Source organism: Canis lupus, chromosome 8 (assembly GCF_048164855.1).
Source record: "Canis lupus baileyi chromosome 8, mCanLup2.hap1, whole genome shotgun sequence".
Classification (NCBI taxonomy): Eukaryota; Metazoa; Chordata; class Mammalia; order Carnivora; family Canidae; genus Canis; species Canis lupus.
Window position 1 is genome coordinate 72,839,758 of NC_132845.1, and position 27,694 is coordinate 72,867,451.

Here is a 27,694-nt window from a genome sequence, read left to right on the forward strand (position 1 = left end):
TTTAGACTAAATCCTCCGAGGCTGGAAGGAGCCCCCCGAACCACCTGATCCTGGGTGTTCTCCCCCAGTGGGAGGCCAGTAGCCCAGGTGTGACCCCCACAGGATGCAGGCGCCTTCACTCACTTCCATTCAGATCTGTGTGACATGAGCCAGGGATGGGGCCTGTCTCGGAGGGCCACTGGCACGCGTGCTGGGGAGACACAATCTTTGAGGGGCAAGTTGGGGGAGGAAGGACAATTTACTAATAATACTGGTGCCCTGAGACCTCATTTACAATTCAATTGTTGATGAGGTCGGCCAACATTTGAGTTGCACTTAAACTGGAGCCCTTTGCAGCAGATCTAAAAAAGACCTGGAGAAAAGAATTAAATGGAAAGATTTGAGCAAAGCAGTTTGCAGACTCCCAGATGAACCTTATGGTGGTCTGGTGGCAGAGTGGCAGGGCCGGAGGGTGGGAGGGGTGCAGGGGAGGGCATTTGCAGGCTTTCAGATTTACTGTGCTGGAGCAGAGAGAAAAAGAAAAAAAGCCAAAAAGCACACATATCCTTGTCTTTCTTTCAAGGGAGTTGAACCCTAGCATTTTTAATTAGGTAGCTTAGTAACACAAAACATTGATATTAAGAATAATTGAAATATATATATATATATATGTGTGTGTGTGTGTGTGTGTGTGTGTGTATGTATAGATCACATCTTCTTTATCCATTTATCTATCGATGGACATCTGGTCTACTTCCAAAGGCTTGAATAAAAAAGAAAAAGAAAAAAAAAAACTAAAGTAATTTCCAGTAGAATGAAAAAACTGCATGTTTTTCTTCCAAATCACTGACCAAGACGAAAACCAGCCTTCCCCATACATCAGAGGGTAACATTTAAAAAGGCTCACCCAGAGAACATAAAGAGAAAACATAAAATAGGACAGAGGTTGAGTAAAGTGAAGCTGTTTTAGCAAACATAAAACTAACAGTGTAAATTCCACTGCCAAACAGCCAATTCTCTGAGACTACTGGAATATCTTTGTTTAAAGAATTGCTGCAGGGACGCCTGGGTGGCTCAGTGGTTGAACATCTGCCTTTGGCTCAGAAGGTGATCTCAGGTCCTGGGATTGAGTCCTGCATCAGGCTCCCTGCTCAGCGGGGAGTCTGTTTCTCCCTCTGCCTGTGTCTCTGTGTCTCTCATGAATAAATAAATAAAATCTAAAAAAAAAAGAACTACTGCTTATAAAACATACAGCTCAAGAGAGCTGAATTCCAAAGTCTAAAAAACAAAATTGAGGATGGTAATCTTGATTAAAACATAACAGGTGACTGACAGTGGTGGGGATAGTAACAGCATTTAAGGCAGAACTTGTTGGCCATGGTAAATGGGAAAATCGGTTATATGAAAACTATAATCAATACTAAGGTCCTAAAGTTATCAAGGATTTATTCTTTGAATCAATATAATCAACAAAGTACAATCTCTTAGAAATACATAAAATTGTGGGTAACTGTAAAGGGAGGTTTTAATTATTAGAAATTAAATATGGGTATAAATGACATGATATAATGCAAATAAATTAGGTGGAATGGATAGGAGCAAATGTTTTGCTTTACCAAAGTGTGCTTTCTTTTCATATTCTCATGATTACTTATATAAATTGATTGTATGATGCACACCAAAGCTTATGAAAATTCAAGAAAGCTGTTCAGGAAATTAGAAAACTAATAGTATATTTATAGCCACTCGATTTTGAAAAACATTTCATGGAATAACAATCCTTTCAGAAGCTCAAGACTGAAGCAATAACAGGTTATTCAGAAGATAATGAAACTTCTTTTTTTTAATTTTAATTATATTATTTAGGTATAATTGACATTATATTAGTTTCAGGTGACAGTATAATGATTTTATATTTATTTGTATATAATGCGAACATGGCCAGCTAAGTAAGCCTGGTTAACATCTGTCATCATACATAGTTACAAAGTATTCTTTTTTTTTTTTTAAATGTTTATTTATTTATGATAATCACAGAGAGAGAAAGAGAGAGAGGCAGAGATGCAGGCAGAGGGAGAAGCAGGCTCCATGCACCGGAAGCCTGACGTGGGATTCGATCCCGGGTCTCCAGGATCGTGCCCTGGGCCAAAGGCAGGCGCCAAACCCCTGCGCCACCCAGGGATCCCCAAAGTATTCTTTTCTTGTGTGGAGAACTTTTAAGATTTGCTCTCTTAGCAAGTTTCAAATATGTAGTATAATTAACAGTATTATTAGTTGCACTTGTCGTGTTGTACATTATATCCCACAGTTTATTTTATAACTGGAAGTTTGTACCTTTTGACTCCCTCCACCCATTTTATCTATTCTCCACCCATTTTACCCACCCTCCACTCTGATAACCATCAATGTGTTTTCTGTATCAATGAGCTTGTTTTTTGGCGTTGTTTTGTTTGTTTGTTTTGTTTTTTTAGGTCTCACAAATAAGTGAGATCCTACAGTATTTGTTTTTTCTGTCTGACCTTTTCCACTTAGCAAAACCCCCTCAAGGTCCATCCATTTGGTAGCAAATGGCAAGATTCCATTCTTTTCTGGACTATATCAAACTAAAAGTCACTGCTAAGAGTATCATCAATAATATGAAAATCTAGTGAAATGAAAATGAAAATCTGGGAGAAAATATTTGCAAACCATACATCCTGTAAAGGATTGATGTCCAAAATATATAAAGAATATATAAACTCACCACAAGAAAAACAATTGGATTAAAAAACTGAGCAGAGCACCTACATAGAGATTTGTCCAAAGAAGACATACAAACGGCCAACAGGCACATGAAAGGATGCTCAACATTACTGATCATCAGGGAAATGCATCAAAACCACGAGATACCACCTTCAACCTGTTGGAATGGCTATTACCGAAAACACAAGAAACTTCTTTGTAATTTAATACATTATGGAAACATATAAAACAAAGTGGGACTCCAAAATTAAATCCTTCACTTGAAGTATTTTATAATAAAATAAAAAGGTAAAAATAAAACCAGTTGAGCTAAACAGTAAAAGACAGAGAAATCTAGCAAAGAAATAAATGAATTTGAAAAGCATGAAGAGGATCCAGAAGTCTAAGATTTGGTCTTTTGAATAAGCAAAACACTGGCAAGTCTCCCAAACTGAGAAAAAAAACACAAATACGATGAGAAGAGGGGATTTGGCAATAGACAAAAGAGAGTATATACTTGTAAATGAATATGCGTTTATAAGTACATAACCCATTCCTATTAGTAATAGAAGATCTTGCTGAAATAATTTTTTACAGAAATATACAATTGCAAATTGACCAAAAGAGCAAATAAGAAGGTGAAGTTATACCAAGTAACAAAAATAAGGAGAACCATCTAGAAGGCTCCATGCCCAACGTTCTCTACTGACTGAGCCAGTCAGGTGCCCCAACACTGAGAAACATTTAGTGTGGGTGTTCTCTGCTTGCCTCTCCTGCCCTCTACTCTTCCCCACACTACTTTGAGTCCCAGGAATCTGACACACATGGACAACGTCAGTGGATGTTTTTGACCTCTTTCCAGTTGGGTTTGGCCGATGTCAGTTGGGTTTGGGGGTGTCATTTATAAGTCAGAAGGCAGAAGGGGCGGGGGGTGGGGTGGTGATGCATCAGTCAGCCCTCTCCTTGCAGGGTCGCTTGGGACTGTTGGTGTCCAGAGGCCACAACTCCTGTCACACAGCCTGTCCACACTGCACTGGTGTTGCAGAGCACCTGTGATCGCTTCCTCCTCTCACTTCTTCATGCTCAAGGTGGTGATGCCTTCTCTTATCCGTCTGCACACACCTTGGTAGATAAACCTTTTATTAAACACTCTACTTACCCAGTTGAATGTGCTAATGCCCATGTGAACAACCACTATTTGCTTGAGCATCTGCCGCTTGCTCCTCAAACAGCCCCTTTGAAAAACACGTAGCCCAGGAGTCTGAGGTCTGAGACATACAGGTGGCCAGAGGTTGAGTAAAGGGGGGCAGAGGCAGGCAAAAAGACACAACACCCAGGACAAGCTTGTACGTTTTGATTTTTATCACATTTTATAAAATAATTTTATAATGTCTCCTCCTTTTAAGTATTTGTCCAACATGTATTTAATGAGGGTAGAATTGGGGTGCCATCTTCTGTGGCGAGGGCAAACCATCAAAGCAGAAGCCCAAAGCGGGGATTGCATTTCTGATAATCGGACAGGTTGGCACACCTCCGGGCCCTGTCTGTTCGTCTTGTTTTGAGACAGGTTTTCAGCCTGAAATCGAAACGTGCTGGTTCCTTAGGCAGAGTTCTGTGCCAGGCACTCAGACCTCGTGGGCCTCAGGCAAGAGCACTTTGCTTGGGTACCAATGTCTGAAAATCAAAACCGAACACCACATTGCTATTCCTCTCCCAGATCGTTCCAGCGACAGTTCGTACCCACCTGCTTTGTGCCAAGTAATGAGCGAGGGCCCAGGCAGCCTGGAGGATGAGCCCCTCTGAAACACACAACCGCTCTTGCCAGCTCCATCATTTCTGGCAATTCCAGCCAGGCGGGGCTGGCCTTGGTGGTCATGGGGACTGTCCTTTCTGACAGCTGGCACAGAGTTTTTCTGAAACCCTTTCCATTCTGGTTCTTGCCTCTGATCTCCTGCTGGAGAGTATCTGCCAAAGTCTTTCCTTTGGGCTCTGGCCTGGCTGCTTTAGTCTGATTTCAGCTTCAGTACCTTCCTACAGGAGACCGTTTCTTCTGCACAGCTCCTGGAAGCGATGGCCCTGGGCATTCTCTGCCCCCATTCTCCGGTCCCCTCTGCTACAATGCTGCCAGCACTCCACTGGAGACATTTCCTGAATGCACCACTTCATCTCACCAGCTGGGTCCACGCCTGGTTGAGGCCACCTATGGGTCTCAAGGTCAGCTCCCAGCAGCACTAGCATAATCTCTAGAAGAGGTGCTGGTGAACTTGGAAATAGTGCAACTCAGATATCTCCACTGTATTCCTTGATACTTAATTAGTGGCAATAACTATTAGGTGTTATTTCTAAATATTTATTGAAGACTTTCTCCAGAAGCCCTGTGGCATGGACCAGGACCCTCCAGCTCACTGCCTCTACTTACCAGCTAGAGTCATCAAAGTGGTGCCTTAAACTTTCTAGGCTCTATTTGCTTCCCAGGTAAAATGAAAACCAAGACTCCCTGCCTGCCTGTACCCTCACATTTAGGCTCCCTCATGGGGTGTGCTTAGATGCTTCTAGTTCTCTTAGCTGCAATATTTTCTGCTCCAGCCAAACAGGACTTGCTGCTCATCAGCCCCATGCACAGCATGCATTTCCACTCTGCTGTACTGGAAATGCCTTTCCCACAGATCTATGCCCTCCTATATTCCATACATGCTTCAACATACTTTCAAAGTGACAAATGTCTCCTGGTGGGCTGTGGATCCGTGTGGGCTGAGGAGCTTGTTAAAAATTTAGGCAGTTTTCATATCTGCTTTGACTTGTGCTGCTGCTAGGGCCCCCTGAGTCTCAGTCACTCAGGATTGCATGGAGAGTTTACACACACACACACGTATGTGTCTATAAATGCATATATACATATATATATAAATACATATATATCACGTATCTATCTCTCCATCAGTTCTTTTTAAAAGATTTTATTTATTTATTTGAGAGAGAGAGAGAGAGAGAGAGAGAGAGATAGCACCAGCAGAGGAAGGGGCAGAGGGAGAGGGAGAAGCAGACTCCCAACCGAGCAGGGAGCCTGACACGGGCCTCGATCCTGGCACCTGGAGATCATGACCTGAGCTGAAGGCAGACGCTTAACCAACTGAACTATCCAGGTGCCCCTCTCCATCACTTATTCTTTAGAGGAAGTCTTTGTACCATTTTTCTCTTATTGCTCCCAGCAGCACTCCGAGGCATGAGAAATTATTACCCTTGCCTTCCAGAAGAGACTCTTGAGATCCAGAGAGCCTATACAGGTCGCTCGATTTTCCTTCTCAGAGTCTAACCTACTGGAACCCCAGGAGCACATCTCCTCTAAATATCTTCTCCTGTGCCTAGCACAATGCTTGCTTGATCAATGAATGGGCACCCATGTTAAATAAATAAGCAAGTGCCTATGGTGGCTACTTTCGATCTCTTAGGCCTATTGCCCAGTTTCTTTGGGGACCATGCATGCAATATCAGGGTTGCATTTAGGGCTACTGCCACATATTCCATTTGAGGAATAATTTAGAAGTATCACTGGAAGATAAGATATTAGTCTGACTCCAGGTTAACCAGTGTTCCTAATTAAGCCACAAGGTACAGTGCTTACAGCTAAAGACAGTGCGGCTTCAGTGATAACTCAGCTAATAGTCTGTGGCCTCTGCTATCCCCTTCTCTGGCATTTCCCTGATGAGTGCAGAAATCCCTATGGAATCATGGCCTCCATCTCTTTAATGAGGATTTAAAATACCCAGGGAAATTATATGGACAGATAAAGTTAGCTTATATATATACCTCCCAAAGGTTTCTCCTCCCTGAAGTGAGGTAATATCATTTGATAGACCTTGGAGTTGAGTTTCATGTGAGTTGACTGTGTCACATGGTTGAGTTAATTTCCCAAGTAACAAAGGAATATTAAAAGCAGATTCTTTTATTGGTGGTCTTCCCTGATCTGATGGGAAACAGAAATTCAAATATTCTTTTTTTTTTTCTAGTAAAGAATGGAGTGGAATGGGAGAGCTTGGCCTTCATAGTCATGGACCCGGGAACAATCCTCTCATGGTCAATGATTACTAAGCCTCTACTATGTTGGGGATAACAGCAATGACAAAGGAGCTTTGAGAAAATTCTACCACTATGTAGAAAGTGCTGAGGTGGATGAATGTGTAGGAGGATTTCCAACCCTGATGGGCCGGACACTTGCCTGTCAGTACTTGGCATCATTTCCAACACCTTCCATGCTCTGCTTGATATTGCAGATGCCAGAAGCATGGAAACTTGTGTCCTCCACTCTCTTGCCAATGGGATTCCGATGTACAGTCTGTTCTGAGAGCTCACATGCAAGATTTGGAAGAAGGAAGAGAAGTAGAAGCCATTTTCACAGCGGCAGGTGGAACCACGGATTTAGGTCGACATGCAAATTCACACAGAAACACCTGTAGGTGGTACCTCAGACAGTTTGGCAATAGCTGTGGGTCCTGACCTAAGAGATAGCTAGCGCTATCATTTTTCTTCGAAAGGGAATGGTGGGCCTTACAGGTCAAAGTGGTCTTTCAATGCTTTAGTTCCTTTAGTGCTAGACAGTGTTGCTTGGGGGAAGACTAAGGCTCTGAGTTTTGGAGATTCCAATAAATATCAGTAGATTGTGCTCCCTGCCTCCACTGCCCACTTAATTCTACTGAAAGCAGAAGTATCCTCCACCTCCTGCGAGGAGGCTGCTCTCCCCCTTTCTTTTTTTACACATTTTTTTAAAAATTCAATTTGCCAACATATAGTATAACACCCAGTGCTCATCCCAGCAAGTGCCCTCCACAGTGTCCATGACCCAGTTACCCCATCCCCCCACCCACCGCCCCTTCCACAACCCTTTGTTTGGTTCCCAGAGTTAGGAGTCTCTCGTGGTTTGTCTCCCTCTCTAATTTTTCCCATTCAGCTCCTCTCCTTGCTCTTAAAATCCCTTTCACTATTTCTTATATTCCCCTTGTTTAAAGACCTTGCAATGACTTTACCTGAGATGGTTACCTTGTAAAATACTATTCTCAAGAAGACCCTCAAGAGCCACGCTGTCTACTCCTCATTATCTCTAGACCCATAACTGGATGAGATCTCAGCATAGCCTAGAGAGATCTCTACAAAGGTCTCACCTGGGGGGAGCCCATTTACATACCAAAACAATGATTATATTTTGTTAGCATTGGTAGAAGCCCAAGGAATATGTGTGGAGATGGATTCTGAAAAGTGTAGATCAGGAAAGTTACCTATCTGAAACCTGACAATATTTTTCTTTTGGAGGAGACTTCTAGTAATTCCATTCTAAATGGTAGATGTGAACGGTGACAACAGTAAATACAGGCCGAATCATATGGCAGGAGGTAAAGTTTGTCACCCCATCAGAGAGAAACCATAGCTGCAAAGGGATCATAGAGTAGATGGTTGAAGAAGGAAGTTCTGGACACCAACTCTGGTCTCAGGGACTGTCACAAACAAGCAAAGAAACATGTGTAAAATACATGCACAAGTTTTTCCTTGCTTTGCTATTTAAATATTTGCTTATAATAATTGCTGTGTAATTTCTTTTTTCTTTACCATCTTATTAAGAAATATTGGTGGTAAACTAAATATTTATTCTCCAGGGTAAAAGATGTTGAAAAATGAATAGAAGAAGAACCAGCATCAGCCAGAGATGGATACAGTGTCTGATGGGACCAGAGCCTTCCCTTTTGAGCATAAAGTGGGTATGTCTTGGTTTGCACAATGTAGAGCCATATCATGTTATATTGTTAAGTATTAGAAACGTATATACAGATAAGGAGAAGTTGAAGGGGCTGACATCCAGATGACGCTCTACTGGAATTTTGCAACTTTCTGGCTCCTTTCTATGTTCTCCCTATAGAACAGATGAGGAAACCAGAAAGTGCATCTTCCAGAATCCCTGGTCAGCACCTGGTTTACACTCTAATAAGGACAGAAGTGAAGCAGAAGCCACTTTTGCTCCTCTGGCAGTAGTGAGAAGATGTTTGGGCTTTGGTAGGCATGACGTAAAGTTTTGTACCAGCATCTGGGCAGATTCTCATGATATATCTGTCCCTGTGCCACAGACAACTGTGAACAACAATTTTGGCATATTTATGTACCTGACTTGGGTGGTCAGATTCCCTAAAAACTAGTGGTAACCTTGAGATCTGATAGTGGACGTCCTGACTTTTCTCCTCTCATCTTCGTACAGCATCATAAGCCCTGCTTTATTACGTCTCTTTATTTTATAAATACCTTTTAATTCCTTAACATTGTTTGATACACCAGTTTAGGAGATCCAGCAAAGTGATGAGAAATTCAGGTGGAACATGGAATGATAGATTCTATAAAGCCTAAACATAAGAATATGGGGGAAGTAGAAGGTAGCAGTGGACACTATGATTTTCCAGGCATCCCATAAATAATTCTAACTCATCCCTATAGTAAGAGCTTGGGCTCTAGAGGATAGCTTTTAGCTTGGATTCTAGCTCTTATTCTTATTCTTAACCCTGTGGGATGATGGATAAGAAAAGTTTCTTTACAGAGGCCCCAGTATGCTAATAATGTGTGAGTAATAAATTCCTAGGCCATAGCTCTATTGAGAATACAAAAGACCATTTACATAAAGGCTCAATGCTGAGGACAAAGTAAATCGTGAGTGTAGATAGCTTCTGTTATTTCATTTTAACGTACCTCAGGAAATGGAGCCTCAGAAAGAGAAAATGTACCTGTATTATAACAGTTAATATCTGATAGAGCCAGAACTCCAAAATCTGTGCTCATTCTTCTATATAAGGCAACCATCCACATAGCTAATATGTGATAATTAACAGGCTCAGAGACTGTATGTTTTGCTGAGATACCAAGCAACTCTGAAATCTCATGGCTTTTAAGGGTGAATATTTGTCAGGGATTTGTAGGTTGTCTGTGGCTCTGTTGACTGGGTGCCATGTTTTTGTTTTGTTTTGTTTTGTTCTGTTTTTGTTTTTTAAATCTGGCACATCCAGGCTAAAGGAGCAGTAGCTCTCTTTTGAATGCAGAATCTCAAGATTCCTGGAAGAAACAGGCAATGCTTCTTAAAACCTCTTCTTGGAACCCCTACTTCTGCCTATATTCCTTTGGTCAAAGCAAGACAAAGGCCCAAGCCCACATGGGTGGGATGGGAAAGTAAACTTCTTCCATAGAGCTGGAGAAAATTGGAGGATGAATATTTGGTGAGCAATAATTCAATCCACCACCATATTACAAACCAGAGTTTTGTAATGCTTCTTGCTTTCTCCTTACTTTTCTTTGGTTTCCTCATTGTGCTGGATTATCTGTTTTAATTTGATAAAATTAAAAACGTGGGGTGATCACCACACGCATGTTTTGCAGTCTTTTTTGCATTGCCAGAAAGAAACCTGGGGATATATCTCTTAGAATCTTTATCTCTATGTGGTTCCAGGTTAGAGTCTCCCAAAGACAGGGCCAACAAGTGAAATTTGGAAAGCAAAAAAGAGAATCCATTATTATTATTATTATTATTATTAATTATTATTATTTTTATTATTATTGGTGGCAGTTTCACATAGCTACATGAGCATATGGCCAATATGAAGTTATAGTACCTTCTGGGCAAGGTCCTAGAAGTCACCTGTCTTGATATCATAGACAGCTGATGTTGGCAGTGTTGACACCATTTAGCTTCCAAAGATTTGCTGTGGGTACCGGGTGAGCTCTCTTGTTAATTACCTTCTTCTCGAAGCTTCACTAACAATTATTCTTAAGCCCTTCCAATGATTATGTAGGCTTTTAATGCCCTCTGTTAAAGCACTTTCTACTTGGAATGCCTAGAGTGGCTTCTCTTTTCTCAATGGAATTCTGATTTACATATTTCATATTCTATAAAAAATTTGGATATCTTCCTTTGTAATAAAAATGACCAGCTTTTGCCACCTCTGGGTTCTGAAGATCAACGCAATAATCATCAGGTAGGGTCTGCTTGGTGCATTTTTAAACAGAAAAAACGTGAAGGAGATCCTAATTTGGGTCCCTAAGAAATCAATGGCAAAACAATGTTTTGAGAAATACTAAACTTGTACTTGGTACGTATATTTTTCTCTCAGTATTTACATGGAATGAACCACAAAGGAAGAACCACAGAGCTCCAGTTCATCCTCCATGAGAACGAATGGTGACCCAACTTGTATGGCTAGAGATCTAATTCTTGTTCAGAGCTCACTGGTTCTGAGAGATCTCATGGACCCAGCAGTTGACTCACCCAGTCTGTACATCAGCTCCAGACCCTGCTTTATGTATCTCAGAAGGTTCTAGCAAATGTGTATAGTGAGGTTGCAGTCTTTAACCACTGAAGTTTCTGCTTTGTTTTGTGTTGAAGGGAGCTCAGGTGCACAGAATGGATTAGTCATAATCCTTGATTCATGGCACATTCATCCTCAGTCCATACCCAGGGCCTCTTGTCATTTAAGTATTTATTTGTCAATTAGTACATCTTAATGCAATCAGCATCCATGAACCCATCACTCCTAGATCTTGTGGAGGCTTTCCATTCTTCAATGTGCTCTGCAAAATGCTGGCAGAATTTTAGCAAATATAGCTATGTGATTTTTCCAGGGTCTCTTTAACTTCATCGCCTGATTTATACCATGGGTTGCATTTTCTGTCTTGTCTGTGAAAATAAGGAATAGACATTTTAAACCCCTTTTGGCAGAAGAATAATATCCTTCTGGTAGTCCAAACTATAATGGACCTATCTTGGGCAAAAATACAAATGCCCTGACATTTCTGCTTGCCACTATTAAAGCATCCCCTTGGCAATACCAGATTAGGGCATTTCTACATGATCAGTGTGGTACAGATTAAAGCCTTGGGAACTCTGTTTTGGATTAATAGCAGAAGAAATATTTGCTTTTCAATAGTAGATACTCACCCAAGTAATAAATGAATTAAAAACTAAGTAGTATTTAAATATTCTTTAAATGAGAGTACATTTGTTAAACTTTAATCAAAAGAAATTTTATATCAGAGGGCTTAACAAAATACAAATTTAAAAGCCATGCAAACAAACAATTATCTCACTACTTAGGCAAAATTTCAACTTTTTTAAAGCATGAATTTGAACCAATCATTAAATATAGAAATCGACATTTAAATATGTCAATTTGCTTACAAGCAAATTTAACAAAAAGTATATCATGTAAACAACAGAATGAAACAAAACAAAATCTGAGAATTCTAAAGTAAGTGGAAAGAAAAGCAAATGAAAGAATGGGATCAATTGAAATCTGAATTAAAAAGTACATTTTCTGAAATGATTGCCATGTAACCAAGAGGTATTCTCTAAAATGAATGGGGACCAAAATGCTCATTCATTAAGATTTATTTAGTCATTTCTAAAAGAGTTGACTGTTTTATATTACAGAGGGTCAGTTAATGTGAGAAGTCTCATAATTTACTTTCACTTGAATTCAACATAAGATGGATTGATAGATAGATAGATAGATAGATAGATAGATAGATAGATAGATAGATAAAGATAGATTCTCCACTGGGTCTTGAGCAGCTGGAAAGGAGTCTGAGAAATCTTGGAAAAATTTTCTACTCTGTGACTTTTCCTCCAGATTCAGGAGATCTGTCCCACCCTCCAGGAAGAAATAGCTAACCACCTTTTATCACGTCTATGGTAGAGCAGAAATTTCTCCTGTGGTGGACTGAACACAATGAGGACCTTGAAGAAAACCATGCATTTGCAACTAGTACCACAAACCAAACACATGAATGGTTCAGTGATCTTTGTTCTTACAGCCACACCTACACCTTCTCCAGCCACAGCTCATACTCAGAGATTTACACTTCTCTATATCCATGAGGTAACTTGGTCTTCACCTCATCTAACCTTCTAGGCAGCGAACAAAACCACCTTTACTAAACAAAGTATCAACCCTTTTCCTTTTATTTTCACTTGCATTCATGTCTTCAAAGGAAGTACTGTTGTTGTTTGACTTTTATAGATGTAAAACTGAGGATTGGAGATTGTGTGATGTATCTATAGCTAGCTTTGCAGTGACTAAAGGATGGAGCCAAGGAGGTAAATATGAATCTTTCTCTAAACCTCATATTTTGTGTGTGTGTGTGCTACACTTGAGCACCAATTACATTATCCTCCCAGATACTCAACTCTTCCATGGATGGACAGTGGTCAACCTCAGAAGGCAGCTTGACTCTTCTCCAGCCAAGTGAAATTATTAGAAGAATCTTTCTGTCATTTTCACCCATTGGTTTTGCCCTTTGGAAGTAAAAGAGAAAAAAATAGTGTACCTTTCCTTTACATGACAATCTTCAAGTATCTGAAGACCCCTATAGGGCATTCTAGGTCTGATGTCACCATAGACCCACAAGTGGCCATGGTTGCCACCACAAAAGATCTCCTATGACAGCTGAACATACACAGTCTCTAGGGTTGAATCAATCATAACTCTGTAGTGTGACTTCCAGAAACACTATGTTTTTTCTCTAGATGTTGGTCACTGATCAAAGAGGGTGAAATAAATCCATCTTCAAGTCTCTCTGTAGACTTGAATACTGCAGAGGCAATGGGGGGGACTTTTCTTATTTTTAATAGTGAGTCTATAGAGATGATTGTTGCTTTGAAGACAAGCTACTGCCTAACCCATATCCTAGGAAAAGAAGCCCAAATCAGTGAAATAGGATCTCTGGATCAATCCTGGGCATTATTCTTTCACTTTTGTGTTTCTGTGCCAACATTTGCAGCACATTCAGTACATATTTATTAATCATCTACTATTTGATGACTGCTATTCCGGACACTGAACTCAACAAAATTCCTGTCCTGGTGGACCCTTCATCCTAAACAAAAAGAAAGAAGAAAAGAAAAGATTCCTAGGAAATGTAGGAAGCATGTAAAATTCAAAATGGGTGGTCAGAGAAGGTGTCATTGCAGTTACCTTTAAGCAGACCCACAGGTGACAAAGGAGTGAACTGTAGGTCCATGTAGGGAAGAAAGAAGACTCAGCTGAGGCACCAGGGATGGGGCTGTCTGTGAGGCTAAAGTTCAACCAGCAAGGAGGCATATGGTCCAGATGAGTTCAGGGTGGTGTTGGGGGCCAGATGGTGTGGAGAAGTGGTTCCCAAAGTGTAGTCCACAGATTCGGGGCATCCTCAATCACTTTAAGAAGATCCAAGAAAGCAAAGCAAGTTTTATAATACTACTGAGGTATTATTTGCTTCTTTTTTTTCCTATTCTTTTCTCACTAACATATGATAGAACTTTCCAGATACTACACAGTGGGCAACATTGCAACAGAGTGAATACAGAAGCACATAAGAGAATCCAGCCCTCTTCCACAAGCCAGGCATTAAAGCATTTTGCAATACTATAGTGTTACTTTTACTGCTGATTTTTTTTTGTTTGTTTGGTTTTGGAAAATGCAGGTATTTTCAGAAAGATGTTGTTTGTGGTAATAGGTAAAGGCTTATTATGGTTATTTTTCAATGAATCAATACATATGTTTTTTAAATTCTCAATTTTAATTTCTACTCTGGCATGGATTGATAGATGCAAAGCACAGAAATAAAAGTTTCTTGGTGCCCTCAATCACTTTTTAAGAGTTTAAATGGGTCTCAAGTCTACATGGTTAAGAACCACCGGTGGAGGGCTTGAGAGGCTGGGTTGGTGATTTTTGTCTTTTGGCACTGGGTGGTTTTGAGCAGGGGAGTGATAAGAAGGAGCCCACGGGACCAGTGTGACCGATGACTGGGAACAGGTTGAAGTGGGCAGCAGTGAGAGAGAAAGGAGAGAAGCAAGAAGGCTAGTCAGGAGGTCCCCATAGTGGTCTAGCAAGTGGTGTTGGTGCCTTGGACCAGCTAGAAAGCAAGGGTGGGGGGATGAGGGTAATGAGGGTGTGGGGGGTGAGAAACAGTCTCATTTCTGGATTCATCTGAAATAGTGAGCCAACAAGCATCTTTGTTGAGAGGCTAAATGTGGAATGTGCAAGTGATATAGGAATCAAGGGATCTTCTACAATTTTTGTTTGTTGGTTTTTGAGGAAAGAATGGTCATTAACTGGGGTTCCCCATGGGATTACTTCCCAAGTAATCCAGGGTGCAGAGACTTTACTTGTAGTATCCCCACATCTTGCCTCGGAAAGAATGTAGAAGGTTCAGGAACAGGAAGAGTGGCTTTGCCTATAGAAAGAACGAGCTGGGGGCCTGGGAGTGGGGTTTCCTGTACAGTCATGCTAATTTGGTTTTGCCACCATGGAAGAAAAATCAGACAGTCCTGAAGACATGTTCAAGGTTTTCCCATGTGCTCAGACCCTGTCTGTACCTTGGCGGGGATGGGGAGGGGGGATGTTGCTGAGGCAGGGAGACATGTCACAGCTCTGGAGTATGCCCTGCAGGGCTGGGAGTGCTGTGTGCTGTCCTGGCCCTGGGGGACGGCCCTTGCACCCCATGGATCCCTTTCTTACAAGCATGGCACCAGACTTCTTCATCTCAGGATTGTGTGACTCTGAATGTCTCTGTGGCAGCATTGTGTCAGGGGGACAAGAAGCATGTGCAGCCTCAGTGAAATCACATGCACAGAGCTAACATGCCTGGGATGCCACCAGCCCAGGGCTCTGGCCCCTTTCTCACTTCCTGCTGGTCCATGAGCAAGCAGAGGTGACAGGGCTGGGGCCACGTGCTTCAGCAGAGATGGCCTCCTGGCCCATTTCCTCCACTGACTGAAGCTGCAACACCCGTGCCCTCTCTCCCTCCCTCTCTCTGTCTCTGTCTCTGCTGTGTTTCTGTCTCTATCTCTTTTGTGGCATGAGATAAATAATTGGCCAGTGTCCATAGTAAAAACAGAACAATAGTACATAAGCTTTATTTTCTGTTCCATCAGAAAACCAGGTTAAATTTTTATACCGCCTTAAGGTAATTCTTCCCCCTTCCCCTCCTCCTCCCTCTCCTCTTCCTCCCTCTCTCCTTCTCCACCTGCCACCCGCTCCTCCCCCTTCTCCTCCTTCACCTTCTTCCTCTTCCTTATTCTCCTCCTTCACCCTCCTCCTCCCTCTCCACATCCACCTCTTCCTCTTCTTCCCTCCACCTCTACCTTCTCCTCCCCCTCATCCTTCTCTTTCCCCTTCTCTTCTCCACCTGCCTTCCCCTCCTCCTCTCTTCCTCATTCACCATCCTTTTCCTCCTCCCCCTCCTCCACCTCTTACTCCTTCTTCCTCCTTCTCCTTCTCTTCCCCCTCCCTCCTCCTTCTTCACCCCTTCCTCCTCCCCTGCTCCTTCTCCTTCTTTCTACTATTATCATTTTTTTCCCATTAAACTGGAACCTAAGGCAACCAAACACCTTTGCTCACTCATCACCATCATCTTGCCTGAGTTGGGTTTGAGACATGTGCCAGTCAGTCAGGCTTCTCCAAAGGAACAGAATACACAAACTTGACCCTTGAACAACATTGGAGTTTGAGATACTAGCCTCCTGCAGAGCTGAAAATTTGTGCATAACTTTTGATTCCCCCAAAACTTAGCAGAAGCCTTAATTATAGCATAAGCAGGCAGTGAACATGTATTTGGTATGTTACATGTATTATATGTCATGTTCTTACAAATAAGTAAGCTAGAGAAAAGGAAATGTCATTAAGAAAATAATGAGGAAGAGAAAACACATGTACAGTACCATACTGTATTTTGAAAACCATCTGCATACAAGTGGACCCACGCAGTTCTAACAATTGGGTACCATAGCCAGTTGGCATGGAGAATTAACCATCACGCAACAACAAAATGGCCTAGTTCTGGGGAAGAAGATCAGGTTTTACTTCCAACAAAGCAACAACAGGAGGTAGCTGGCAAAGAAGGCCTCTGACTTAAATGGGTTTGGGGGCAGAAATGGAAAGAGAGGCCATCCCCATAATATATTCCACTGGAAAGGTGATCTGCATTCTGAAGTAGACACATGAGTTCATAGGACCAATTCCCTCCACAGGTGCAAAATCATTTCATAGATGAGCCACCATGCAATCTGGGTTCATTTCAATGTGTAGGCAGCCCACCAGGAAAACATCTTGCAAAGTTGCTAGATGGTACCAGTTGAGGTTGCACAAAGAAAGAGATAGAGTTCCAGCCACCCCATTCCCCATCCTATGGACCAAAGATATTTTACCAGCCAGTTACTAAGAAAGCGAGCTGAGCTTTCATAGGTTGGTTCCTAACAGACACTCTTACCCTGCCTCTAACGTGTCCCTAATCACCACTCCTGTTGCTTATTTCGTGTTTAACATCCCTAGTCTTACTCAAACAGCTATACAAGCAACTGGGTCAGAGTCACAGTAGATGTCCTTCTCCCCTTCCTTCTCCTTCTATGGAATCAGGGTGTATCTTCACTGTATCCCCAGAAGCAACTTCCTAACTTCAACCCACAGCTTTGTATAATAATATCCCACGCACCCAAGCTCCCCACCTTACAGCTGAGTTTTGTGCTCTCAATGGTATATAGGACATGGACAATAGACACTTGATGTTATCATGACAGTTGTCCGGGTATTGGTATGATATGGGGCTGGAAATCAGACGAATCCAGGACTTAAGAAAATTTAGGATCCCAAATCACCAAATGAGAGGGAAGATTAGCTGATGACCCCAGAGGTCAGGCCAGGAAACCAAATCCTAAGTACCAGGAACCTAAAAACACAACCAAGTGAATGGAAAAGAAGATGATGTTCAGGCAGGCACAGGTTTTCAAAGAAATAATCCTGAGTGTGAACCACAGGTCAAAGACAAAGAAATCCTGGCAAGGTAGTGGAAGCAGAAAACAAAGTGACATGAAGACATCTGCTTTAGTCTGGATTGCTTCCTAGAGGCACTCCGTGTCACTTCTTATTTCTTGATGTCTTAAAAGGAACACCTAGTACCTGACAGGCAGAAATGATTCCTCAAAAGGGCACAAGATGGAGGAAGTTTATTGGACTTGTAATCAAGACAAAAGCTTACCTCAAAGGTTTCCCAGTGCCCCTTTCACAGACACTTCAATTACTGGAAAGTGAAGGGCAGGTTCCTTCCACAAAATAGCCCTTTCTGGCCACTTCAGAGTTCTGAAACACTACCTCCAAATCACGCACAAATTAACTGTGGCCACTGGCTATTAATTGTGATAATGGTGCCTCTCCCTCTAGGGACCTGTGAGTACTTCACGCTGAAGTGAGCAAATGGTCCTGTCTGGAACATTGTCATGGGCAACTGTGAGAAGAAGCTGCAGGAATTGAGAAGCCCTAAAGGTCAAGAAAGGGACATTCACTAGAAGTGGCTCTGGAGAATTCTCAGACATTCTGTGGGCATCTGGAAGGAGGTGGATTTCTCCCGAGTAAGGGGGGAGTTGAGTCAGAACAATATTTTTGTACCAATGTTGGGTTTTTTAGAATTTTATTTTAGAAGACTTTTATACTTCAAGAAACATCGAGAAGATAGTACAGTGTTCCCATATATCTCCTCTACGTATCCCCCTATTATTAACACTTTATGTTAGCGTAATGCGTTAGTTATAATAAGTGAACCAATATCAATACATTATTAACTAAAGTCTGTGCTTTGTTCAGAATTCCATAGTTTTTAACCTAATGTCCGTCTTCTATTTGGGATACCATCCAAGGTGCCACATTACATTCAGTTGTCATGTCTCCTTAGGCTCCTTATGGCTATGGTAGTTTCTCAAACCCTGCTTGTCTTTGATGACCTTGATGACTGAGGAATCTTGTAAAATATATTGCAGGATGGCCCTTTATTGGAATTTGTCTGATGGTCTTCTTATGATTACACTGGGGTTATGAGGTTTGGGGAGGAAAATCACAGAGATAAAGTGCCATTTCCTTCACATTAAATCAAGGGTGCATACTATCAACATGATTTATGACTGTTGATGATGACCACGATCACCTGACCAAAGTAGTGTTTGTCAGGTTTCTCTACTATAAAGTTACTTTTCTTTTTTATTCCTTTCCACACTGTACTCTATGGAAAGAAGTCACAATGCACAGCTCACACTTCAGGAATAGAGAATCACGCTCCACTTCCTTGAAGGTGGAATAGCTACATGTATTATTTGCAATATTTCTGCATGGAAAATTTGTCTCTTCCTCCTCATTTATCTGCTTATTCAATTACTTATGTTTGCTTGGGCTCATGGATATTTATTTTATACTCTGGGTTATACTGTTGGAAATAGTACTGGGGAATACTGTTTTATCTACTTTCTGGCTTCGATTATTCCAGTGTGAGCCATTGGGAGACTTTTCAGTTGATCTCTGTGGTTTTCTGAAATGTCCCCACCATTGAGCATTTTTGGTTTTGTTTGTTTGTTTTAGGGGGGTGGTATTTCCTTACTATCTCTCATTACAAGATGCTTGGGTTCATCTTCTGTATTTTCTGCCCTAGTCCTAGAATCAGCCACTTTTCCAAAGAGCTTCATTCTTTTTATCGGAGAATGGTATTAAAAACCAAGATTTGGATGATAGGTGTGCTCACTACTATTGGGGTGTGGTTGCTTCATAAACTTCTTCCTGACCTTTGTGCTGCCACAGCAAGGAAATATATGTGTGTATTCCAACTGATGAACATAGACATACTGTGACATATTTCTATGTATAACCATCTTTATATTCATGTAAACATGAATTTTTACTACTAACTCTAACACTAATTCATTACCACATTGATTATTCTAGCCTCCTCCCCTTGTTGATCTGTAAATTTCCACTCCAACAGTGAGAAACCTGACTCACACCAGCCTCTAACCATTTACTTGTTCATTTCAGACATCAGTGGACAGCAACATCAGAATTGGTAACTCATACCTCTGTGGTAGGCATTTGTGGATATACACTGATCATCTCTAGTATAGAGCTTAGGTACAGTTTCTTTTGGCTTTAATTTTACGTACTTCACTGATTTCTAAAGTTATTTGGACCAGCATATTTTCTCTTGACCCACTTCACTGAGGTTGTTTTATGCATTTATAATACATTTAGATTATTTGTTACATTCTACATTCTATCTGGGATCCTCTGTACTCTTAAATTATTTGTTTTGATGTATATAGTTTCAGGTTCATATTTTATGCAGTAAAGTTCTATGGGTTTTGAAAAATGCCTAGTGTCTTGCATTTGGTAATAACAGTAGCATACTGAATGGTTCACAACCCTAAAAAAATCCCCTATGTTTCAATTCCCTATGCTGAGTCAACCCTCCTCTCTTTCTTCTGGAACTCCTGTCTCTGGGAACCACTGTTCTGTTTCTAATCTCTATAGTTTTGTCTTTTCCAGAGCATCATGCAATTGCAATCACTCATTATGTAATTTTTAACAGATTAGCTTCCTTCACTTAGCAATACACAGTTAATATTTATCCATGGTTTCCTTGTGTCTTGATAGCTCATTTCGTTTTATCATGGAAAAATATAGCATTGTATGTATATACCAGTTTATTTATCCATTCATCTTTTGAAGGACATGCACATGTAATTTGTATGTATCTTGTTAGATTTATACTTCTTGTACCTAAGTATTTCACTTTTGGGGGCGCTATTGTAAATAGTAATTTTATATCCAAATTCCTATTGTTCATGCTGGAAAATAGAAACACAGTTGACTTTTGTGTATTAACCTTGTATCCTGAAAGCTTGAAACACTCATTTGCTAGTTTCAGAGGTTTTTGTGGAATCTTTTGTACTTTCTACATAGACAATCACATCAGCTGTGAATAAAGGCAGTTTTGATTTCTTCCTAAGGCAGTTTTTATATCTGTCTTTCTGTATATATTATTTATATGTATTATGTTATATGCAATAATATATAAGATATACATATCATACCCTGTTCTTGTTTTATTGCACTGGCTACAGCTTCCAGTACAATGTTGACTAGGAGTGGTGAGAAGGGACATTCTTGCTTTGTTCCCAATCTTAGGGAGGAAGCATTCAGTTTGTCACCATTAATTATGATGTCAGCCCTAAGTTCTTTGTAGATTTTATTTATCAAATTGAAATTATCTCTATTTCTATTTTGGTAAGACTTTTCTTTTAAAGATTTTATTTATTTATTCATGAGAGAGAGAGAGAGAGGTAGAGACACAGGCAGAGGGAGAAGCAGGCTCCATGCAGGAAGCCTGACGTGGGACTCGATCCCGGGTCTCCAGGATCAGGCCCTGGGCTGAAGGCAGGTGCTCAACCGCTGAGCCACCCAGGCTGCCCCTATTTTGCTAAGACTTTTTAACATAAATGCGTGTTATATTTTGTCAAAAACATCTAAAAGCTTTTCTGAATCAATTGATATGATCATATGACTTTTCTTCTCGAACTTGTTGATGTGGTATGTTATATTGATTGATATTCAAATATTTAGCCAGCCTTGCATGCCTGGAATAAATCCTACTTAGTCATGGGTATAATTCTTTTTATACATTATTGAATTTGCTACGATTTTGTGGGTTATTTTTACAATTGCATTCATTAGAGATATTAAGTCTGTGGTTCACCTTTCTTGTAATGTTATTATCTTGTGTTATTATTAGGGGAGTGCTGGTCTCATAGAATGAATTAGCAAGTATTTATTCTTCTATTTCTGCAAGAGATTGTGAAATATTGGCTTCATCCATTCTTTAAATATTTATGAGAAATTATTTGTGAAACCATCTGGACCTTGATTTCTTTTTTTCTTTTTTTGGAAGGTTTTTAATACTGACTCAATTTATTGAACAGATATTAGCCTATTGAGATTATCTACTTCTTCTTGTATGAGTTTTGGTAGCTTGCATCTTTGAAGGAATTGGTTTATCTATGTTATCAAATCTGTAGACATAGAATTATTCATAATATTCTTTTATTATCCTTTTAGCATCTACAGGACCAGCAATGATGACCCTTCTTCATTTCAGATGCTGCTAATTTGTGCCATCTCTCTTTTCTTTTTGGTCAGACTGACTAGAGGTTTGCCAGTTTTATTGACTTTTTCAAAGAATCACTTTATGATTTTATTGACTTTATTGCTTTCCTCTTTTCAATTTCATTAATCTTTGCTCTAATTTCTTTTCTTCTGCTTGCTGTAGGCTTACACTGCCTTCTCTATTTTACCAAGGTGGAAAGCTTAGTTTCAGATCTTTCTTATTTTCTAATGTATACATGTAATGCTATAAATATCCCTTTAAAGTACTGCTTTTGATACAACTCAGAGAAGTTAATTATTTGTATTTTCATTTAGCTCAAAATATTTTTACGTTTGGTTTGTGAGTTCTTCTATGACCAATGTGCTATTCACAAGTGTGTTATTAAATTTTAAATATTTGGAGATTTCCCATCTCTTTTTCTCTTGTTGAATTCTAGTTTAATTTCATTGTGGTCTGAGAATATGTTTTGTACGGGTTTTATTTTTAAAAATGTGTTGATGTGTTTATGGCCCAGAATATGCCCTGTCTTGAGGAATGTTTCATGTTAGCTTCAAAGCAGTGTACATTTTCCTCTTTTTGGATGGAGTGTTCTATAAAAAAACTAGATTAATTGACTGACAATTCAGGGCAACTATATCCCTCTGACTTTTCTGCCTACTTGATCTATCAGTTCCTGAAGAGGTATGTTGAAGTTTACAACTATAATATTTCATTTTTCTATTTCTCCTTGAAGGTCTGTCAATTTTTGCCTTACCAATTTTGATGCTTGGTTGTTTGGTGCATATGCATTTAGAATTATGTCTTTTGGAGAATGAAGTGTCTTATTATTATATAGTGCCCCTTGTTACTCCTGATAATTTCTCTTGTTCTAGCGTCTGCTTTGTCTGAATTTAATATAGCTACTCTGGCTTTCTTTTGATTAGTATTAACATGATCTATTTTTCTTCACTACTTTACTTTTAATCCATTTGAGTCTTTGTGTGTTTTTTTTTGTTTTTTTTTTTTTGTTTTTTTTTTTTTGTTTTTAGTCTTTGTGTTTTAAATGCATTTCTTACAGACAAACTATAGTTGGCTTTTTAAAAAAGGTTTTATTTATTTCCTCATGAGAGATGGCGAGAGAGAGGCAGAGACATAGGTAGAGGGAGATGCAGGCTCCCTGCAGGGAGCCCAATGTGGGATTCAGTCCCACGACCCTGGGATCACGCCAGAGCCAAAAGCAGACGGTTCAACCTCTGAGCCACCCAGGTCCCCTTCTTTTTTTATTGAGGGCTGTTTTGACCATACTTTTACCTCTACACTGGTACAATTCAATATAAATATGTTAACTCACAAAATTGTGTAAGATAATGTTATTATTCCCATCTTATACATAAGAAAATGGGGACTTCCAGCATTCCAACATGCCTAACAAGGATGGCACATAGCCCAGTGGGTAATAGTACTTGTCTTTGCCATTTGCTGTATGTGTGATCCTCTTCTCAATATCATTTTCCTCAGCCATAAAATGAGAATGATGGTAACAAGCCTATAGCTGATGATTAAATTATGTTAAATGCACTTAAAGTAGTAAAGCATCTAGAAGAGCATGTTGCACTGGGTATTAAAAGAAGAGAAAGAAAAATAAAGCCCTAAGCTTTTCCTGGATCAACATCTGCCTTTGATTCTGACTTTATCTGAGCCTGAAGAATATGAATAGAATAAACTTCTGAAATTTGTTGAGTAGATTAAATGAAATATTACCTTTGAAACACATGCTAAGGAGATGAGCATCAGGTGAGTGTTCAGCAAATATTGTCTATGGCTATAAAAATGTTTATCAATGTGCTTTCCCACATTTCACTCTTATGAATATTCCTGGAATGACCATCCTTTCACACACGAACATATCATTATGTGAGAATGGTTTGTTTGTAGACTAAAATTAGAGAAGTGCTATTGCTGGGTCAAAGGTAGGGATGTTTAAATTTTGAATAGAAATTTTACACAAGCCCGTTCACGTTCAGAGTTACTATTGAAAGATATGAGTTTAGTGTCATCATGATATCTATTCAGTCCTTGTTTTTGTGGATTGTTCCACTGGACTTCTTCTTAAAGGGGAATTTTAAGAGTCCCCCTTAAAATTTCTTGCAGAGCTGGTTTGGAGGTCACATATTCTTTCAGTTCCTGCCTGTTTTGGAAGCTCTTTATCTCTCCTTCCATTCTGAATGAGAGCCTTGCTGGATAAAGTATTCTTGGTTGCATGTTCTCATTGAGGACCCTGAATATATCCTGCCAGCCCTTTCTGGCCTCCCAGGTCTCTGTGGAGAGGTCTGCTGTTACCTTAATATTCCTCCCCATAAAAGTCAGGGATTTCTTGTCTCTTGCTGCTTTAAGGATCTTCTCTTTATCTTTGGAATTTGCAAGCTTCACTATTAAATGCCGAGGTGTTGAACGGTTTTTATTGATTTTAGGGGCGGATCTCTCTATTTCCTGGATCTGAATGCCTGTTTCCCTTCCCAGATTAGGAAAGTTTTCACCTATGATTTGTTCAAATACATATTCTGGCCCTCTGTCCCTTTCGGCGCCCTCGGGAACCCCAATTAAATGTAGTTTTTTCTTCCTCAAGCTATCATTTATTTCCCTTAATCTATCCTCATGGTCTTTTAATTATTTGTCTCTTTTTTCCTCAGTTTCCCTCTTTGCCATCAACTTGTCTTCTATGTCACTCACTCGTTCTTCCACCTAGTTAACCCTCGTCATTAGGACTTTAGCTTGGATTACATCTGATTCAATTGATTTTTAATTTCTGCCTGATTGGATCTAAATTCTGCAGTCATGAAGTCTCTTGAGTCCTTTATGCTTTTTTCTAGAGCCACCAGTAGCTTTAAAATAGTGCTTCTGAATTGGCTTTCTGACATTGAATTGTAATCCAAATTTTGTAACTCTGTGGGAGAGGACTGTTTCTGATTCTTTCTTTTGAGGTGAGGTTTTCCTTCTAGTCAATTTGCTCAGTGCAGAGTGGCCAAAAACAAGTTGTATTGGGAAAAGGAGAAAAAGAGAGGAAAGAAGGAAAGAAAAGAGAAAAACAAAAAAGAAAAAAGGAGGAAAAAAAGAAAAAAGAGAAGAAAAAGAGAAAGAAAAAAAGGGTGGGGGAAGCAAACAGAAATCAAAAAGCAAAACAAAACAAAACAAAACAAAACACGGGGGAGTATCTTCTGTTTCTGTATACTTTAAGTCCCTTGACTTCCCTGGAACTTGTCCATATAGCTGGTCTTCTGGGGGAGGGGCCTGTTGTGCTGATTTTCAGGTGTTAGCGCTTGGGGGAGCTGCTCTGCCCCCTGCCTGGTGCAGGGCTCAGTGGGGGTTGTTTACCCTGTGAAGCCCCAGGAGTAACAACCACAGTGGTGGCGGCCAGCTCTGGAGCCCTGGAGTCTGCTCCCGCAATAACTACAGAGCTCTCCGTCTGCAGGGCCTGGAGGCTCCGGGGCGGGACCGCTGATCTGCTCAGCTTCCTGCAGGAGCGTCCTTGCGGTCCTGGGCCCTCCTGGCCTCTGCCTAGAAATGACAAATACCCACCATTTGCTTCAACGTGGATGGAACTGGAGGGTATTATGCTGAGTGAAATAAGTCAATCGGAGAAGGACAAACATTATATGGTCTCATTCATTTGGGGAATATAAATAATAGTGAAAAGGAATAGAAGGGAAGGGAGAAGAAATGGGTAGGAAATATCAGAAAGGGAGACAGAACATAAAGACTCCTAACTCTGGGAAACAAACTAGAGGTGGTGGAAGGGAAGGAGGGCAGGGGGTGGGGGTGAATGGGTGACCGGCACTGAGGGGGGCACTTGACGGGATGAGCACTGGGTGTTATTCTGTATGTTGGCAAATTGAACACCAATAAAAAATAAATGTATTAAAAAAAAGAAATTTTACACAAATGTCCCCCTAAGAATTTCACCATTTTAAACCCCTCACAGACAATGTTTGAGGATGCCTGTTTTCTGTACACCTTCACCAACACAGGGTGTTATTAACCCTTTGCATTTTTCTGTCAATATACAAGTTATATTTTATTTTAATTTGTGTGTCTTTATTTATTGGTGAGATTAATCATATTTATATGTCCTTCGCCTTATTCATGTTGTGTACCCATTTTTTCTTTAGATTTCTTTGAATACCTGTTATATGCTGGGCATGATCTCTGAGCAGCAGGAATATGCTGGTTATCAGAACAGATGAGATTTTTGCTCTTGCCAACTGAGGTTGTTTCCTGATTTTTGTTTGTATTGATTTTTAAAGGCTCCCTGTGTATTTAGGAAACATCTTTGTCTATGATGTGTTACAAATTTGGGGGAGAAATGACATTTTTAAGGCATAGGCTGATACAGGACATCTTTTCAAAGTATAATAAAGTATAAATTCTCAGGAGGAGCAGAAGCAGTTATTTCCAAATTGGAGGCAGCAGTTACAATTGACTGTTAATGATTTTCCTGATTCACCAGAAAGAATCAGATGTTAAGTTCCTTAATACATTCTTAATGAGAGCTGGTCAGGGACAAGAGAGGCGAGGTCATCCTAGAGTTTTGAATTAATGCCCTAGTTCATAGCAATTCTTTCTTTTCTTCTCTTTCTTCTTTTCTTTTTTCATTAATTAAACAACTTTTATTTTTTTTTATTTATTTTTATTTTTATATTTTTTTAAATTTATTTTTTATTGGTGTTCAATTTACTAACATACAGAATAACCCCCATCAGGGAAATACAAATCAAAACCACAATGAGATACCACCTCACACCAGTGAGAATGGGGAAAATTAACAAGGCAGGAAACAACAAATGTTGGAGAGGATGCGGAGAAAAGGGAACCCTCATACACTGTTGGTGGGAATGTGAACTGGTGCAGCCACTCTGGAAAACTGTGTGGAGGTTCCTCAAACAGTTAAAAATAGACCTGCCCTACGACCCAGCAATTGCACTATTGGGGATTTACCCCAAAGATACAAATGCAATGAAACGCCGGGACACCTGCACCCCGATGTTTATAGCAGCAATGGCCACGATAGCCAAACTGTGGAAGGAGCCTCGGTGTCCAACGAAAGATGAATGGATAAAGAAGATGTGGTTTAAACAACTTTTAATGGTATGGCCTGGCAATAGACTCTCAGGCCCAAATCCAAAAGTCAAAATTGAAGGACATTACCTCATGTGCCCTAATGATAGAGTCTTTTGGGTAGTAGGTTAGTAATCAGTAGCTCTCATCGAAGTATGGAGCTCTTTTAAAATTCAGGACAATAATTTGTATCTAATCTGTGCCAATGAACCAAACATTTAGGGCATCAAGATGTTCTAATGTAGTCACTGCTACTAAGGTCAGAAGAGACAGAGTTGAGCACCCAGCCTTGGATGGCTCCTGGCAGTCTACCTGGGAAGTCACAGTTGAGCTGAAGTCTCTGGGGACACCAGCAAGTGCCTCTTGGGTCTTCTCTGTGAGATGTGATTTCAAGGGGCATCACTACTACTGTGAGACATCAGGTAAGGATCCAGAAAACCAGAGCACAGACCATGGTACTTGGCAGGAGAGGGTGTTAGGGAAGGCTCCCCCAACTATACTTCTGGCAAAAACTGGAGGATTAGAGAAAACAAAAGAAGAATAAAGCTTCAAGCTTCTACAGTCTCAACCCCCTAGAATCATCCACAAAGGGCATTTTGTTATATTCCTCTGAAGTCTTTACTTTTTAAAAGTTTTTTTTGTAATCTTATTTGTTTTTCTCTATGCCCAATGTGAGGCTTGAACTCACAACCTTGGATCAAGAGCCACGCACCCTTCAGACTGAGCTAGCCAGGCCCCTCTGTCCGCTTTTTATAATCCCACAATTTTTATTAATGCACATTTTTATATTGGTGGAATCTGTTTTTACTGGCTGCAAAATTTTCAATTTTCTGAACGCTCCAGATTTATTTCTCCATCTTTCTCATGATGTTCATTTCACTTTCTATTTATATTTGAATGCATTCTCTAGAATAAATTTCTTGAGATAGAA

General features: G+C 40.2%; 2 long non-coding RNA genes across 7 annotated transcripts in view; one reads left to right on the top strand and one right to left on the bottom strand.

The window, feature by feature from the left end:
- LOC140639103 (uncharacterized) overlaps positions 1–27,694 on the top strand; it is a 54,299-nt gene that overhangs the window by 25,557 nt on the left and 1,048 nt on the right. For 5 of the 6 annotated variants that reach the window (XR_012035951.1, XR_012035949.1, XR_012035952.1 and 2 more), the window contains 3 exons: positions 6,972–7,150; positions 8,346–8,447; positions 26,986–27,185. This is a non-coding gene — a long non-coding RNA (uncharacterized lncRNA). The remainder of the gene's footprint in view (positions 1–6,971; positions 7,151–8,345; positions 8,448–26,985; positions 27,186–27,694) is intronic. The other variant, XR_012035950.1, reaches the window with a different exon arrangement.
- The window catches only part of LOC140639104 (uncharacterized), a 59,737-nt gene continuing 41,448 nt past the window's right edge, over positions 9,406–27,694 (bottom strand). Inside the window, exons 2-3 of the long non-coding RNA XR_012035954.1 lie at positions 13,692–13,912; positions 9,406–11,395 (exon numbers count right to left, since the gene is read on the bottom strand). This is a non-coding gene — a long non-coding RNA (uncharacterized lncRNA). The remainder of the gene's footprint in view (positions 11,396–13,691; positions 13,913–27,694) is intronic.